Source organism: Dendropsophus ebraccatus, chromosome 5, assembly GCF_027789765.1.
Source record: "Dendropsophus ebraccatus isolate aDenEbr1 chromosome 5, aDenEbr1.pat, whole genome shotgun sequence".
In the NCBI taxonomy this organism is placed as follows: domain Eukaryota; kingdom Metazoa; phylum Chordata; class Amphibia; order Anura; family Hylidae; genus Dendropsophus; species Dendropsophus ebraccatus.
Window position 1 is genome coordinate 36,363,854 of NC_091458.1, and position 18,214 is coordinate 36,382,067.

Consider the following 18,214-nt stretch of genomic DNA (forward strand, 5'->3'; position numbering starts at 1 on the left):
ACTCTTAAACCAAAGCAGATTTTCCCATAAGAAATCATAGAAATGCAGACAATTGGTTCCACACCCCAAAAATAATGATTTATTATTCTGATTAACATGTAAAACTAATGAAACAAACATTCAGAAACAGCAGAATATGTGATATTATAAGTTACTGTACAGTAATGGAGAGGATAGGAAACACAAGGGCTGACAGAGACTGCAGGGAGCATGAAGGAATAAGCAGGACATATGTGGGCACATACATGCAGCACTCTCTGTCCGGGGAGAGAGGGGTTACAGCAATGCAAGCCCCAGCTTGAAGTGGATTTGCTATGATTTGGAAGGTGAGGGAGACTTCCTGGGTCATAGTACAGAGCTGTAGACCCTGCTATGCAGGCTATGCCCCTCCCCCCACTCCCCCTCCCACCCAGTACAGGGAGCTCTTAAACCAAAGCAGTGCTCTTAAACCAAGTCACAATTTTGAAAAACTGTGAGCTCTTAAACCAAAACGCTCTTAAACCAAGTTACTCTTAAACCAAGGTACCACTGTACTTGGCTTGTGCCCCCTCCCATCTAATCTATGTTCTTATATATTTACTGGAGACAGAATATCTATATCTGTTTGTCCATGGTTTAGCCCAAACCAGTAGGGTGCTAAGGGCGCTCCCTGTAGAATTATGTACCTGTGTGGGCCTAGAGCTGAAGGTCCGAGAGCTGTGCTTCTTATTAGAGATGAGCGAATTTACAGCAATAACAAAGTGAAGGACTGGATCCAGCTTTTCTCAGCACCCGGGAAGGAGCGGCAGTGACTGATAAAAGGCAGCCGGCTGATGAGCGCTGATAATGAAGCACTTTGCTTCGTTATTACTGTAAATTTGCTTATCTCTACTGCTAATCTTGTCCTGGCCATGGCTATAATTAGTAAAATCAATATAAATAATAAATCAAAGAGTTAAAAAAATGTTAAAACTTTGTTGGTGAATATTAAAATACAAAATTGTGAGATAAGAACATAGTTTTTATCCCCTCTGCTCCTGTCAGTTCAGCCTCTTTTTTTTTTACTTTATCCCCTGACCTCTAACCTGTGTGACACCTCTGCCTGTCAGTGCTGCTGCACAGACCTCCATATACTACTGAGCATTGGAGCTTAATCTTACTAGGTCAGACATAAGAAGTCAACCTTAAAGGGGTTATCCAGCGCTACAAAAACATGGCCACTTTCCCCCTACTGTTGTCTCCATTTTGGGCGGGGTTTTGAAACTCAGTTCCATTAAAGTAAATGGAGCTTAATTGCAAACTACACCTGAACTGGAGACAACAGTAGGGGGAAAAGTGGCCATGTTTTTGTAGCACTGGATAACCCCTTTAAGGGATCCCCACATTTATGGGCCCAGTCACAGCTGCAACCCCTATTATCTATGGCATTATATGTATTATAATGCACACTTAGGCACTATTCTCACTATGTGTATGTGACTGACTAACCCTCAACATCTGTCTCAGGGACACCAAACTATTTTAATGTCAAATCCCCATTTTTCCTATCTTCGCTATGGCTGCTTTTCAACATATCATATTTACCTGTTATTTATATGGCCAATTTTATATGCATTATAGGGGTACATTATAGGGGTACTTTGAGTTATTAGATATCAATGAGAAATATGTAATCCCTAATTTCCCCTGTGGGGGTGCTGCAGGGAAGCTGAACATTAGTTGCTGGCTTCTGTAACTGTTACAGCTGATTATCGTTGCCCCAGCAGTGGTAAATAAATACGTTAAAAAAACAGCTTCATCCCCCAAGTTGTCCTAAAGTTACGTCTTTAGAATAGTACGGGGGCCTAAATTAACACATATGGTGGGCCTTTCCATTAAATTCCCTACAATAGATAACAGCATATGACTAAACCCATAGATAAGCTGTCATGCTCTTTTATGCTGATAGTCAGTGTCCATCCAGGCCTGTGCTCTTCTTACCCCCGTACCCTCAATAACGCAACAGTCTTCCATGTAAATGGTGGCTTTATCCAAACTTCTTTGAAAGTTCCTAGGAACACTCCTAGGAATACACTGTCCCTAAGGGGTCTACATTGGAAAACTCCTTAAAGTTTCTCATCCTCTAAGATAGTTGAATAAGAACATTAAGCTTAGAAGAAACCTAACTGGATATGCTTAACAATACAAGATGCTTCCAACGTCTTAGTCCAAACATTCTTCTATCTATTCATTACCCACAGTTTAGTGGGAAGATCAAATAATGATTCCCACAAAGAGGAAGGCAACAAGATGAACACAGATGACATAATGGGAAACACACACACAGGATGAATTGGACATAGCAAGCCTACGAGACGCTGGCCACTGCCAGGGGTCAAGCCCGGAGTCTTGTGTGGTCGTTCTTTTTAATTGTGAATGTGATCAAACGTGAAATGTTAATGAAACCTCCTAGGCAGTGGAATTCAGCAGCGACCACATCACATACGACTTTCTCTTGAAAAAGTGGGGGGAATGTTTTTTTTTCAATTTTTTTTTTACATTAAGTAGAGGATTTAGAATTCTGGGTTAAAGTTAGAAAAGCATTGCCCCGTAAATATTGTTTTCTCTACAGAGTTATTTTAGCCCTGCGCCCATTCATTATGCACCATAAAAATAATGCATTGTTTTATCTATGGCACAGTAAAGACAAGGGGAAACGGAGAAGCAGACAGTTTCCTTCCTGGCGTAATTCTACAAGATTTCTTTTTCACATCTTATATGAAATGTCATGGTGCGGCAGACTGGCAAGTGGCAGGCGAGGCACACGTACAACAGTGTAGATGGGGCAACGTATAAACAAGCTGGTGAATAGCAGGAGACGTGAAGGATGCTTTGCTATGAATCCACATAACAGATAACACTTTGGAACAATGGTGGCCAGCAGTAAGTCATCCATCTATAATTTATGGGGTAACCCACCATCTATACAGAACATGTGTATAGTCACTTTTATCTGCATTGTAATTTCTTTTGTTATCGTGATATACACAGGATGTATCATCTATATAGTGTGCTAGGATATATGTGTATTATTGTATAAGAAATAGACCCTAGAGGCAAATGATTGACTCCAAAATCAGCTACTACTGGGTTGCTTTCTACTAGACCCTGGGGGCCCATTGTTTCAAAGCGTGAGTCCGCTAGAGACTCTAGTGTGACATTTTCCAGGGTTTAGAGACCAGAGCATGACTATATTGCTCTCCATAGTCAATATTCTGCTGTTGGATGAAGCATGGTTTTGCAGTGGGCCTTAGACAACCTCAACTTGACAATATGATGGTATGGCTACTACCTCTTTGGATAGTACACGTGACAGCATTATTATAAAATACTATCCATAAGCAAATATTTGCTGTGCATGTTAGGACTGGTCCTAGTATGCCATTGTGAGATGGTGAAACAACCAGAGAGATGTAACTGTGTATAGTAATAGGTATGATATATGGTTTTAAACTGACATTCTGCATTTGGCCACAAGATGTCGCTGTTTTGCAGTACACAGCCTGTGTTGTTAAGGGCTGGGCCACAGTAGCGTTTTTACATGAAACTGACGGATCCGTTCATTTTTTGTAAACGGATAGCTAAAGACGGATTTGCTTACGGATGTCAACGGATAGCCAAAAATGTTAGTGTATCCGTTTATTTTAGTAAAATTAGTGGAAGCTTGCCATCCGTTTGCTTCCATTGTCATCCGTTTGTAATTCCGTTCGCGTACGTTTTTCACTGTTTGTTTTTTTTCAGCCCCTCCCCTTCCTTCCCAGAAGAACTTCCTGTCTTCTCTCCCCTTCTGCGCATGCTCAAACTAGAAAACGAAATGGGACAGAAACTTGAACAAAGGACGCAAACGGATTAACCTTCTGTTTCCATCCGTCACCATTGACTATCATTATGAAAAAAAACAGATTGCATCGATCCGTTTGAGTTCCGTTTTTGAAAACGAAAAAAAAACACCGCAAACACAATTTTTTCGTCCGTTCAGTAAAATGAAACTTGAACGGATTGCATGCTAACGGAGCACTATTTGGTCAAACGGAGCACAATAAAATATAATGGAAACCTATGGGGATTATAACGGATCCGACAATTTCTGTTTCACTTTCTCTAAAACGGAAAAGGATGACTGAATGGTGCCGGAAGGACGAACGCTAATGTGAACATAGCCTAAGACTGTGCTGTTGTCAAGGGAGACAAAGCTGACAGAAGATGTGACCTGAGGGAAGAAGAAAGAGGAGCTGAGGTAAGTCTGGAGCAGCCATTTCGAAGAGAGAGCTGACTATAGCAGATGCAGATTGAGAATCCTGATGCCATCCACATGAAGTATCCTTCTTCTAAGACCCCATGACTGCTGAGGAGAGCAGCTATTGTCTGTGACTGGATCCTGTTCAGAGGGGAGAGATTTGCCAAGACAGCATAGGAGCTGTGTCAAATCCAGTTGTGAAGAGAAGCGACCGCCATCTTTACTACAGAACTGTGGCAAGAGGGGCCCCTCACTCAGTAACCGTCTAAAGGAGGCCCAGGTCAGTAAGCGTGCATGCCAAACTTTTGGGCCTGTAGATAGTTTAGTCAGGGCTATTGTGTGTGACAGGTCACATTATATTGTGTGTAAGTAACATCACAGCATACTCGGCCATTTGTCTTGTTATATTGTTATTTGTGGTTTAAGACACAATGTAAATAGTTTATAAGATTGTGAGCTGCTGCGCTACACCGCAAACGCCCCTGAGACGCACCCATACATACTGGTTCCTGTTTGTTCAGGGGATTAATAGGTATATGGCGGCCGGCCTATCTGAGCTTGCTAGCAGGTAAGGCTGGGTTCACACTGCGTTTTTGCAATCCGTTTAACGGATCCGTTTTTTTTAACGGACCAAAACATTGTCTCAGCAACATTTTTGTGTCCGTCAAAAAAAACTGATCTGTTTTGATCCGTTTTTTTTTATAATGGAAGTCAATGGAAAAACGGCTCAAACCGGATGCACAGAACTGCATCCGTTTTTGCAATCCGTTTAAAAAAAAAAAAAAAATGGATGAAAAAAACGGATTGCAAAAACGCAGTGTGAACCCAGCCTAAAGTTACTGGGAGAGATTTATCAAACATGGTGTAAAGTGAAACTGGCTCAGTTGCCCCTAGCAACCAATAAGATTCCACCTTTCATTTTCCAAAGAGTTTGTGAGGAATGAAAGGTGGAATCTGATTGGTTGCTAGGGGCAACTGAGCCAGTTTTACTTTACACCTTGTTTGAAAAATCTCCCTGTGTGTATTTATACAGCAAATTTCCGGGCGACATGTAGCACAGGGTCCTTGATAATTTCATGACCTTGCAATATCCTGGTACACGACTTACACCATCCATCTTCCCTAGTCTGTTAATATTTTGATGGTTGCTGGTAGTAGGGTATTATCCATGCTGGTATTTGTTGTGTCTGTGTTTTTTTTGTATAGGCTTTATTTGGCTCTGCTGCCATGTGCTGCCTGTCCAGTTTATGTTTTTTTTTTATTTTTTTTTATTTACTTTTTCATCTGATTTAGGAAGTTTTTCCAGATCTGGTGTTGTCAGATATTTCCTTCAAAAAAATAGTGGAAGCAGCGCCTATTATGGAGATACTGGTGCCCATTGCCCGCTGGGAAGGGGGGGGAGCTTGGGTCTTCTTACCCCAACAAAGAAGCTGCTGAACTAGATGAAAACAACCAAAGGCAAATGCACAGATAATGCAATGATGATTAGGTAACGTTGCCTCAGCCATGTATTTGTTTTTTCTTGTTTATTGCTTTGACTTATGACCCTGTCCACTGGGGGTGTGCATTGAATGGTGCACTTGTTCATGGCTTGGGTATGCATGACAAAGGCTATGCTGTTCAGCCTAAATCTTGTGAATTGTGAATCAAACATCATTAAAGGTATTCTGGAGTGGTGCAGTCATTGATCTACATCCAGTTCAGATATTTCCTCTGTGTTGTCCTGGTCAAGTGGTTTGCCAAGTTATTTTTACTTGTCCCCTATCCACAGGATTGGGGACAAATATGAGATCACAGGGGGTCTGACCTCTGAGCCCCTCAGGATCCCTAGAATGGTGCTCTGACACCTTTTTTTATGAATAGAGTAACCCGCAGCTCCATTAATTCTCTATGGACCATGGGGAGGGATAAGGAGCACTCTTTAATTTTTGGCCCCACACAAAAGAAAGACCACTTGCCCTCCCTTGTATGTGGGTTCATTCCTAGCGGTATCTAGTCCGCTTCAAATTTTAATTGTTTTGTTTTTCGACCTAACATCATGTTGTAATGATGTTAACAGCTTGATGTTGGTGTACTAATCCTTATCAGGAAGCAGCTAATAGTTTCTCGTTGTAAACAGTCATTACGTTACGAACATGAGTAAACGGGCAGAGATTAAGAGGACTTGAATCTCTGAAGAGCTTTGTGCTGGAGCCAAGTATTTGATGATTAAATGTGCATGTGCCAGATGAATGTATACAGTGTAATTATCACTGATGGTGGGTACGTGTCCTATCAAATGCGTCCCCGACAATGTGCCAAGTGTATCTGCCTTATGTAATAATCATTTATTATTTTAACTACCCTGCTGTATATGCTGCCAGCAGTAATACACAGTGTATGGGCTATATGCCACTCAGCTATGATCTTCAGGAATGTTAATATACAGGAACATACAGAGTGGGACTGGATACGCAGCACCTATAGATTAAAAAGGGTGCCACCACCACTGCCGTTTAAGATTAGTCGGGAAGTAAATGAGAAAGAATCTTTTAAAGGTGTTGTCCAAAAAGTTATGGAAAGAGTTGCAGGGACATTAGTATTCCTTTACTGAACAGTAGGCCAGGAATTTTTTAATAACCAGTCAAATACAAACCAGGCAGTAGCTGCCTAGTATTACCAGGATGGGACAGAGCATGGATTTTGACACTTCCCGCCCTAATAAAAACAGCCTATGGCCTTCCCAGACCCATAGCATCACTTTAGATGCGCCACTGCCCAGCATTAAATATTTAAGGGCTAACAGTAAGCCTCTGCTTAGTAATGGGACTCCATTTATCACATTAGGCAGATAAAAAGAGTTTGTGCTCACAAGATCCTGGTTCCAGTCATTGGGATGGACCTGATCTCTTTTCCCATGGATGGGAGGATCATTCTAGAGAATGTGAAGAGTCCATGTTATGATTTGCATTGGAGTGTTTGCATGAGAGGAAATAAATAATCCCTCGCAATGTTTGTAGACATAAAACAGAGCTGATTGGATGTGACAGCGCTGAGGAAATCTCAGAGTAGCTTGGGAGATGTGGGACCAAAACTTCTGAAAATAGACCACAAACCATTAATGTATTCTTAGTGTAAGGGCTTATACACGTGTCATAGATGAGTGCACGTAGGCCATAGAGTCACTTAGAGTTGTACTGCTGTATCGACTCTGCCGGGGGTCATATGGACAATGTTTTCTATGTGCCACATTTAATGGAATCTGAAAATAGAAAGAAAAGCCATATACCTTCCTATGATATTTGATATATAGAGGTACAGTCTCCTGCACCTCTATGACAATTCTGTATCCAATGGCTGTGTCCATGTTTTCCAGGCAGCCTTAGGGTTGCAGCCAACTTCCTCAGCCACAGATAATCAAATGCAGAGCGCTCAGGATTCATTCGTTTCTAATCCCAACCCATTGATAACCACTGGTCTTTCAAAGGGCTTATGCACTTTTATGGAGCCAGTAGACCTCTATGCCTTCTGCTATGGAAGCATGCAGACTTTTTTTTTAATGATATGGTTGATATTGCTGGCGCTGTAATACATGGAAATTTAGATTAATAAACAAACGTTTGACACCACTGCCATGTTATGAGGCCCTAGAGGACAAACCTCTTTTGACATTATGGCTGGAGGATTTTTTTCAATACAGCAGCAGATTTGGGGGATGGGTGACAAAGAGTAGCCATTGATATGTATTGATATAACTACAAGAAAAACAATATGTAGGTTTTATTTTTTTATACTTTTTTTTTATTTTTCTATCAATAGCCATGGCAGACCTTGTCAAACCCATCAAATCCCTGCATTCACTTTGTGGAGTGATAGGAAGCCTCCTTCTTCTGTAAAATGACCTAGATGCCACAGTTTCTTTTGACTGATGCATCTAAGAGGTTAAGGAGGATTGAGATGTATCCACAGCTATCCATAGGTCATCAGTCATTGATTGGCTTCGTACCTATACCCTGCACCCCTGCTGATCAGCTGTTCATTACCTTTATTACACAGTAAACAGGCCCAGGAGAAGCTGAATCTATCTATTCACTATGTAATGGCCAGAACTGGATACTGCAGCTTATCAACCATTCACTTAAACAGGAGCTCAGCTGCAATTCCATGTCATTAATGCTACACGGTGAACGGAGACAACTGCTTCCAGCCCCATTCACTGTTAAGTGCAGGCATACCATCTGTTTGGTTGGAAAAAAAACCTTTAAGGGGGTGTTGGATATATAAAAAGCTAGTACTCACTATGGACGGCACCAGTACAAATCCTGTGCCCGTGCCTCCATTGAATGTTACAGCATATTTCTTTGCCAGAATGCATTTTATTAAATAGACATACAGTTACATTCATGGTCAGGAAGCTAACAATATTACTATGTATGGTAAACAGGTGCATTGTCTTCATATTTCACCTACAGTAAGTTTCTCATGATCTGGAAAAAGTTCATAGTTTACAAAAGGAAACCACTGTATAAAGTTTGTGTAGAGTGCTAATAGCAATCATATGTTCATACATGACACCCTGCGGACACTGTCCAAACCAAGTTGAAAAAAAAATGTTCTGCTTTACATTTCTGTTAGAATTCTATTAAAATTCTTTGGATACTTTTACAGGGAAAACACAGTCTCCGGCCAGTTCTCATAGCCTGTGCCATGATGTAAGCTTCTGTGGCTCGATACGTGACCAGATGCAGTTACTTAGAATTTTTCTGGTTCCTAAAAATAGGAGACTATGTACACCCAATGTGTGGAGAGGACTGGGGGGGGTTCGTAAGGGTCCATTAATTCCCATACATCTATTATGATTTTTGTCTCTCAAGACGTTTGTTTATTGTAATGTTTTATTTAGAAAGTTATTAAAGTTATTTTTATCAGATAATGGTTTCCGTACCCGATTGGGAACTTGCCTAGCAGCACAAGTCTTGCTTGGTTATCTGTCAGGAATGTGCAGTAAGCCTGGTGTGAACTGGGCCTGTTTTTACTTTTTGTGTTACACACCTGCTTGCTTTTCAGCTTCCTGGCAATGCAGGAGTTACACTGTTCTCTGCTAGCCTTGATTGCTGCAGCTGAGCAGTGTGGTTTGATTGACACATGCCTCTGCCTGTCCGAAACCTTGGGATCAGAGCGCCGCTCCAATGGGGATCCAGACCGGGCTCTTGATCTTTATAAATGAAAGCAGAGCCAGTCTTTCCCTGGTTCATACCCTGATCCCAGCTCCCCCTGTCTACTCCTGCGATCCCCGTTGCTAAGACCTCTGCTTGCTGGACTTATTACATGACCTCCCGCCTGACCTTTGACTATCTGTTTGATCTCCGATTTTGTACTGAGTTGCCTGTTTGGTTCTGACTTCGCTGGTTGACTTCCCTTTATTGTGTTTGTCTGTCTGTCTTGTTCTGTGTTACACTTATTCTGTGTTACACGTGTTATTCTGTGTTATTCTGTGTTACACGTATAGGGAAAGTCTTTGTGGTTGTCCGCGGCTTCCTAGGGCTGACTAAGGCAAGTAGATAGGGACAGTGAGTGGGTTCAGGCTCAGGGTCCCACTGTCTCGTCTTGGCCCTGCCTCCCCGCCCTGACATTATCCTTTTGCATCACAAATTTTCTTAAAGGGAAGTTGTCATGACTTTCCTTCTGGCCGAACTACAAGCCATTGGTGAGGTCCCCAACAGTTTCTTCCTGTCCCACCAGCCTTCATTGATAGATGTCTTTGTTTAGGGGTTCCTACCTCTGGTTGTCTTGGGTGTACTTAAGAAGTAAAGAGGGGCACTTACATTTTGTGAACATTGGAATAGGGCAAAAGCATGCCCGCATGCAATGTCCAATAGCTGCCCAATGTCACTACGTCATTGCTAACATCACCCATAACATGCACCTGTCCCCCACTCATAGTTCCACTGAGGTTCTGCAATACCCAGTTGCAGGGTACAGGCAACACTTAACCAACCCAAAGCCCAACAAGTCCTGGAAAGAAGAAAGGCACATATACAGCTTCCCCTCGCTGACTACTAGATAATATGGCTCTATCAGCCACTGTCACTCCCTTAGGAGAAAAATTAAAAGACCACTTGGATAGAACTGGTGCTCTTGGGTTATCTGCAAGCTCTGCTGGACTGTGGTCTTTTGCAACCCAGGGTTGTTTCAGCAGGCTATGCCTAAGGAGGGAGACCTCCTCCTCCCAACTACTCTACACACCTCCTAGAAGCCTACAGTCGAAAGCCCTGTTCATACAGAGCTAGAATGGCGGAACTGTCCGCCGCAGAATGCCGCCAGCCTCCGTGTCATAATGACACTCTATGGGAGCCGCGCGCGCCGCATCGCTCAGGGTCTCTCCGCGCTGAAGAATAAACATGTTCATTCTTCAGCGCCAAGAGATGCCGTGCTCGCGCCTCCCATAGAGTGTCATTATGACATGGAGGCTGGCGGAATTCCGCTGTTCTTGCTCTGTGTGAACAGGGCCTTCAGGGAATGGAGACTGGACAAGGACTTCCCACTTTCTGGGGCTTTCTATTTGATTGTTGGTGTCTAACACATATTATCTCTTGCTCTAACCATGACACACAATGGCCATAAGATGGCAGCAGAAGATGCAGTGTACAATTGTAAGGCAAATGGGGCTGTAACATGCAAATATAATGAAATGCATTAGCAATGAAGTGCAATATGGAAGTTACTTGTCTGAGAACCATACTGCAGCTAGGTATGACCTAGGCAGCTTACCATGTATAACCTAGCTCTATTTCAACTTTGCTTTAATCCTGTGATTTTATACTTGGTATTTGCTTTTCAACACTCCAGATCCTGAACATAGAAGCCACACTTAGCTGCAGTATATACCCCTCCTCCCAACCCCTCCTTGCCCTGCATGATTGATGTACATGATTCTCTGCTGGAAGCCAAACAAGGAGGCGGAGGAGGAAGTATGCATGCTGCAGCTCAGCTCCATCTCTATGGCACATAGACACCATCTCAAAAGCACTTGAGCTTGAATGTTCATCATAAATTAATAGTGCCTGTGAGGAAGTATCCCTTTCTAGCTGTAGCGCAGGAAGGTGAGTGTGGGAGATATTATTAAAACACATTTTTCCTCTTGTGTTTATTTGGAAAACAGTCCTGAAATTCCACATCAAGGGGATCTACCCTGGTTGACTTTCTGTGATTGCGAATAGTGTACTAAAGTAGTACTCAAAATGGTTGAGCTGCAGTTTCCTTTCATAGGCTAAAGGTTTGAATTGAGATAGGACATTGTAGCCACTGGTCATTGTAGCCACTGGACATTGTAGTACTGGTCACAGGGCCATATTAAAAGCATTATGGGCCCTTGGGCAGAGCTGTAAACTGCCCCCCTGCTGACCAACCCCCCAACCTTGCAACCCCTCCCACCTTCCCATCCACATCTGAAGCCACACTACTCCTTCTCCACCCCCAGTCAATACAATGATTTACAGTAAAAAAAGTTGTCCCCCACCAATGTATATCCATAAACTATACCTTAGCAGGTACCCTTAATCGCATCACAGAGCCTCTTGTGTATGTATGGGGATCGCTGATGCTTAATTTTATTCAAAGCAACCCCCTCAACTGCCCCCAATAAAATACAACACCCCCTGATCACCAGGGGATCCCTAAAACTCAGTGCATCCCAATTCGACAACCCAAGTCCCCCCACTCCATAAGAGTAAGTGCCCCGGGTACCTCTCAGGTGCTCCTGGCTGGCCCTTACCCCGTACTTATCGTCCCCATGGGAAAAGGACATCTGCAGCAGATGGGGTGCACACATAGGCCAGCAAGAGCAGTAGGTGCCCGGGGCGACGCATCCTGGAGAGACAGGCAGTCACTTACCCTGCCCAATGGAAAAGATGGATCTGACTGGTCTCAGCCTGAAGGCCTTTCAGATGTCAGGTTAAAGCAAAGAGGTTTTTGCGTTGCTTCTCCTTTTTAACTGTACAATCACTCCCTCTCGTAGGCAGAAGGAATTACCACTTCTTGGAGATGGTAGAGTAGCTTCTATCCCCTTAGTAAGGACTAGAAGGAGTCCAAGAATTAACCCCATGCACTCCCATATTTTCTTGGGAACTAGCTATGATGAGCTTAGCTAGATTAACTACATGTTATCTGCTGGATGTGCTGGCAGGGACCTGTGCTCAGCCTATCGGCATGCTCTGCACTGGCTTTAATCTGCTCAGCAAGTTGTGATGACACTGAAACCATTTGATAACTAGTAACTGTATAACCTCTTTGTTTTTTCGTTTTTTTACCAGGATACAGCACATGCACAATCTAGGCCGAACTAATCAATCTGGTTCCATTAGTGCATCTCTAAATTAACATAAAGAAAGACTGACATTTTGTAGAAAATACAGGGATTGGATAGCAGGGGACTAGGGAAAGGTTATTTTCTCTGTTAAAGCCCCTTTCAGGCTGTTTGGGACATCTGGAAGAATGATTGTCTGGGGAAGAAAAGTTAAGCACTAAAGCTGAGTCATGCCAACAGTAAAGCTTGCGGAGACCATTCATGTGTGGGGTTGCTTTTCATCCAAGTAAGTGGGCCCACTTACAAGTATGCCTAAGAACATGGACATAAATAAGGAATAGTGATGAGCGAACATGCTCGTCCGAGCTTGGTACTCGTTTGAGTATTAGGGTACTCGATGGTACTCGTTACTCGGACAAGCATCTCGCGATACTCGAGAAAATGTCATCATCCATTTCCTGTAAGTTTGGGTGCTATTTTTCAGCCAATAAACATGCAGGAGACTCTTTGGTACATCCTGCGATGACGTGGGACCCATACATGTCGATAGCAGCGATTGGTTGGCCAGATCAGATGACCCTGCCATATAAAAATCGCGGGCGGTAGTGCTCGCTTCAGACGTATGCTGGAAGAGATTAGGGACAGAGCTGCTGCTGGTCAGGGAGAGCGTTAGGAAGGGAATTAGCGTTCCAGTAGGCGGGGAATACTAGCAAAACAACCAAACAGCCCTTGTAAGGGATTCAAATTGTTTTTAAATTGTATTACTACAGACCGCTGGCTGGGACTTGCAGTGCAGCTACCACGATTTTAGCAGCACACTGTGGTGATCGGCTGCGGGCAGAAAGGGGACATTAGGTGTTGCACACAGACCCCTAAGAAGTGCTCAGTACTATTTTATGGGGCCCTCTACTATATTTTCTGATTTCTGTATTTCTTACACAAGGCATATCTAAGTTCACTACTGCTTCCACAGTGTGAAGGGGGTGACACAGAGTGTATATAGGTGCAGCCACCAACAGATTGTATCTCACAGCCCCCAAAAACTATTGGGACCACTAGTATGTTTCCAGATTTCTGTATTTCTTACAGCCTCCTTCCCCACAGCCTGGTCCCTCCAAGGAAAGAAGGGATTCAGATCCACCACCCCCACCATGCTCCCAAGAACTGTTTTAAGGGACCCTTCCCTGAGTCAGAGCAACCGAAGCAGTCGATCTGTCCCGATGCCCAAACTATGCTGCTCACGCAGTCAGCGGGTGATGAGAGTGGGGACTTGCAAGCTGGTTTGGAAGAGATGTCTGATGATGACGATGAGACTCTGTTGTCAGACAGTGAAGTTGTTGTCATGGATGTAACTCAAAGTGGGGAGCAGAGTGAGGAAATGGAGGAAGAGCTGGTGGATGAGGACGAGGTGACTGACCCAAGCTGGGTGGATAAGCCTAGTGAAGACCGTGCTTCTGAAGGGGAGGCAAATTCACCCGCAGGACCGGTTGGAAGAGAAAGAGGGGTGGGCAGAGGGAGAAGCAGGGGCAGAGCGAGTAGATCAGCAACTGTTTCTAGGAGTAAAACTCTGTGTTCTCTGTGCCCTAAATGCCATGTTTTGTCTGGCCTAATTTTTAGGAGGCTTACTTGCTTCCTCACTCACTTTTAATGGTTCTCCGTGTCCTGACTGCCATGCTCTGAAGTCACGTCCCCGGCAACCAGCCAGCTGTGTTATCTTTTTTTTTTTTTGTGTAGCCACGGCCAGGGCCTCACCACCCCCGTTCGATCGGCATCAGGTGTACCCTTGATGGTGACTGACAGCTGGCCTAGCCAGTTAGCTGTCAGCCCCTAGGTTCGTGTCCACTATAAATCCCAGCCCCTGGCCTCACTCCAATTTTTTGTGAGGCTCACTTGCTTCCTCATTCACTTTTAATGGTTCTCTGTGTGCTCACTGCCATGCTGTGTCTGGCCTAATTTTTGGGAGGCTCACTGGCTACCGCTTCTACCTTAGTCACTCTGTCCTCACCCCCATGCTGTATCAGGCTAAATTTTGGGGTGGTTCATATGCTACTTCTGTTTTTAATGGTTCTCTGTGTATTCACAGCCATGCTGTGTCAGGCAAAGTTTTTGGGTGGTTCATCATATGCTACCTCTGTTTTAATGGTTCCCTGTGTTCTCATTGCCATGCTGTATCAGGCTGAATTTTTGGGTGGTTCATATGCCTACCTCTGTTTTAACCAGGCTGTTGCCCAGAATTTGGCATAATGGTGCGATTAGGCAGCCTCAGAGGCATCCATACATGCTGCCCTTGCTGTTTCCTGTACACTTCCGTTGTGTTTCCATCATTTTCTGAGATTGACAGGTTTTCACACGACCTTCCCTCTACCGAATTAGGGTCCCCTGCAAAAATGCTCCAGTTTCCCATTCAATGGGGTTCGTTACTCGAAACGAGCACTCGAGTATCGGGAGATATTCGTCTCAAGTAACGAGCACCCGAGCATTTTAGTACTCGCTCATCACTAATAAAGAATCACATCTAAACATCCTCCAAGAGCAACTTCTCACAACGATCCAGGAGCAACCTGGTGAAGAACAGGGCTTCAGGGAGCAATATGTCACAAGGCTAAGTGGTTTGGTGAACAAAATGACTGAAATTTCGGGTCCATAATTGGGAATTTAGGCAGATCTCAATTCAATAGAGAAAACACAGAAACTGTGATAAACTCTAAGCATTCATAGGCAAGAATAGGTTGCCATTAGTGTTGAACGGACATGCCAAACCAATTGGGTCTGGCAACGTTCACCAAACCTGATTATTCGGCATTTGGCTCCCCACAGCTGTAGAAGTTGGATGCAGCCTTAGGGTTCAGAGAACATTGCCGAACCCAAACCGTTCAGAATCTCTGCACAACAATAGTTGCTATCGGTCAGGATTTTGCCTAGGAACTGACATTTGGCTGCCAGAATGAATCGCAAAAGTCTTAAAAAATAAGAAGGTTCTTTGAGTCTTTGTATAAACTTGATGTTTTTGACAGTAAAAAAAAATGTAAAAACTTTTTATTCAAAAAGATTTTAAAAAATTATTTACAAGATTTCAAAATGCTAAACAACCAACAAACTTTGTGTCGTTCTCAAAACCTTTTAGTACCTACTATGTTGTAACATTCTACAATTCCCTATAGAAAAAAAAAAGCAGACAGCACTACAGGACATATTACTATATATCAATTGTTGAAATCTACCACATTATTGATTGTTTCCCAACAGATTTACAGAATTTAGAGGAAATGCCATTGTTTACTGGTTACACTTACAATGGCAATTCCCACGTGAAAAAATTAAAAAAAGTTCAGTCGTAGGACCCCAGCCTTGGATCGCGAGGGAGGAAACTGCTTTACAGGTTCCCAACCAGAAGTTGTTGGTCTCATATTGTTGTCTGTCCCTTCAAATACACATATGTTGTCGTGTTGTTACTATTCCTGCTGTGCTAAAAACCACCCGTGGGTACCGATCACTTACATTGTGGCAGACTGACCCCATTGTAGAACAGACAGGTCGCCTATTGTGTGCAGAATAATGGTGACTCAATACCAAAGTAAAACAGGAAAAACACAACTTTTCATAACAATCATTCAAATTTAATCTTTTTTCTTAAGAAATCCAGGTTACAAAAAAAAAAAATGTAAAAATAAAAAAAATAACATATCAAATCCACAGACACGTGCAAAAATAGGAATATTCTATAAATTGTTAATACAATCTTCAATATTAATTAAAATGGCATCTTAAAATATGAAAATATATACAATATACATAAAATAGGTTACCAATGAATAACAGGATATTGTATTGCAATAAAAGACCCTGAAATAAGTACATTTGATGTAGAACAATGTTAAGGTATATATCTTAAAGACGGTTATCGCTCTATAAATAAGTAATTTCTGACATCTGACATTAAATAAGTTATATATTGACCTATGAGTTTATATGGAATGAATATACACAACTGTATTAATTTAATGGAAATTTTCCTTCCAGTTCACAGTGTAAGCTTCCCGGGTCATTATTGTTGCCTTTGACGGTTCATTGTATATGAAAAAAAAAATGGTCACCTTCAATATCAATAGCGATGGAATTCACTGCTGAGAAAGATACTTCAAGTATTTTAAGGACAAAGCCAATATTTGGAAGCAGATCTGCAAAAAGAAGCCATGGTCTTTGACGTTGTTCACACTATCATCCAGGATTAGAAAACAAAACAGCTCTATTGGCTGTGTCTGGTATTGCAGCTCAACTCCATTCACTTAAATAGGCTATAATATCAGACATAGCCTATGGAAAAAGGTGGTGCTGTTTCTCGGAAAAGAGACGTTTTCTAATTCTGGACAATTCCAATGGACTTCCATTTCTTTTATTTCAGAATATTGAAAGAAAAACCTCAGAAACCTAACGGAGACCCTGATACAAGTCAACGGTAGAAATCAGGATCTATTGTACTATAGATGTAGTTATAACAAACTATGCCGTTAGTGTGTACAGAGACTTTAGAAGTTATCCAAGACTTAAAGATATTCCCTATTTATAGGATAGGGGATGACTACTGTTTGGTGGGAATCTGGCTACTTGGACCCCCTAGTGATCACAAGAATGAGGTCAATAGAGATGAATAGGGCAGCATTACAGATGTTCAGTGTGTGTTCCACTCATTGCCTAGTGGACTTCTGGACACAACCATCGAGTACTTGGCAATGTTCAATAGCTCCATAGAGAATGTGCTGCTGCTCCATTCACCCAAGGGACACCATAACCTCCATTGTAGTGATTGTTGGTGGCCCTTGATTGGATCCTAACAAAATCAGCTAGTAATCCTCTTATCTTGGAGATAGCTTTCAAGCTTGGGATATCCTCTTAAAACTACATCAGTTTAGCCCACTTGCGTTCCATCCCTTTAAATGAAACCATCAATATTCCTAGAACTCTTGTACCACTAATTTTTAGCTCCGTCTTGTGTATCAAACTTATGGCTTGACTGCAAGCAGTAATATTAGGCTGGCCAGGCATGAAAACTTAAGGCACTTTCTGCAATTTCACATATTGTAGTCAATCAAACTATCCAATCTTTATGTCTCCAACGACAATTGATAACAATAAAGAAAGCCATGACGTAAATAAAATCTGTTGTTCCATGGTAAACCAGTAAAACCACCAAAAGACTCTTATATCTGTTACAGACAGTCACTGGTCTAAGGACTTGTGGTCTGAAACATGTCAAATTGTACATATAATGTTATTATAATAAAAAAGTGGTTGTTTTTCTAAAATGCTGGACCCCTAGTCTTAGTAGTCATCCTGTCTCATGCAAATTCCTACAAATAACATTGCTGATTGTTACAGTATTTCTGATTATTTGCGCTTTAATTAGGTTTAAAAAAACTTTAAAAAGGTTCAAAAGAATTAGGGTCTCCCCCTATTCAGGACGCAAGGAGCCAAAAGCACCTTTTAAAAGGATCTCCATCTCTGGAGGACCCAACTGTGTAATGCCTTATTTGTCCTGTGGTGGTGCTACAGGCGATTGAAACATTAGCTATCTTGCTTTACCCCAAGTCGAGTGTGGAAGTCCTAATAACAGGACAACCCTGTGATAAGCTTTATAAGAGATAGTAGACAAGCCCTTTAGACATATTTGAAATGTT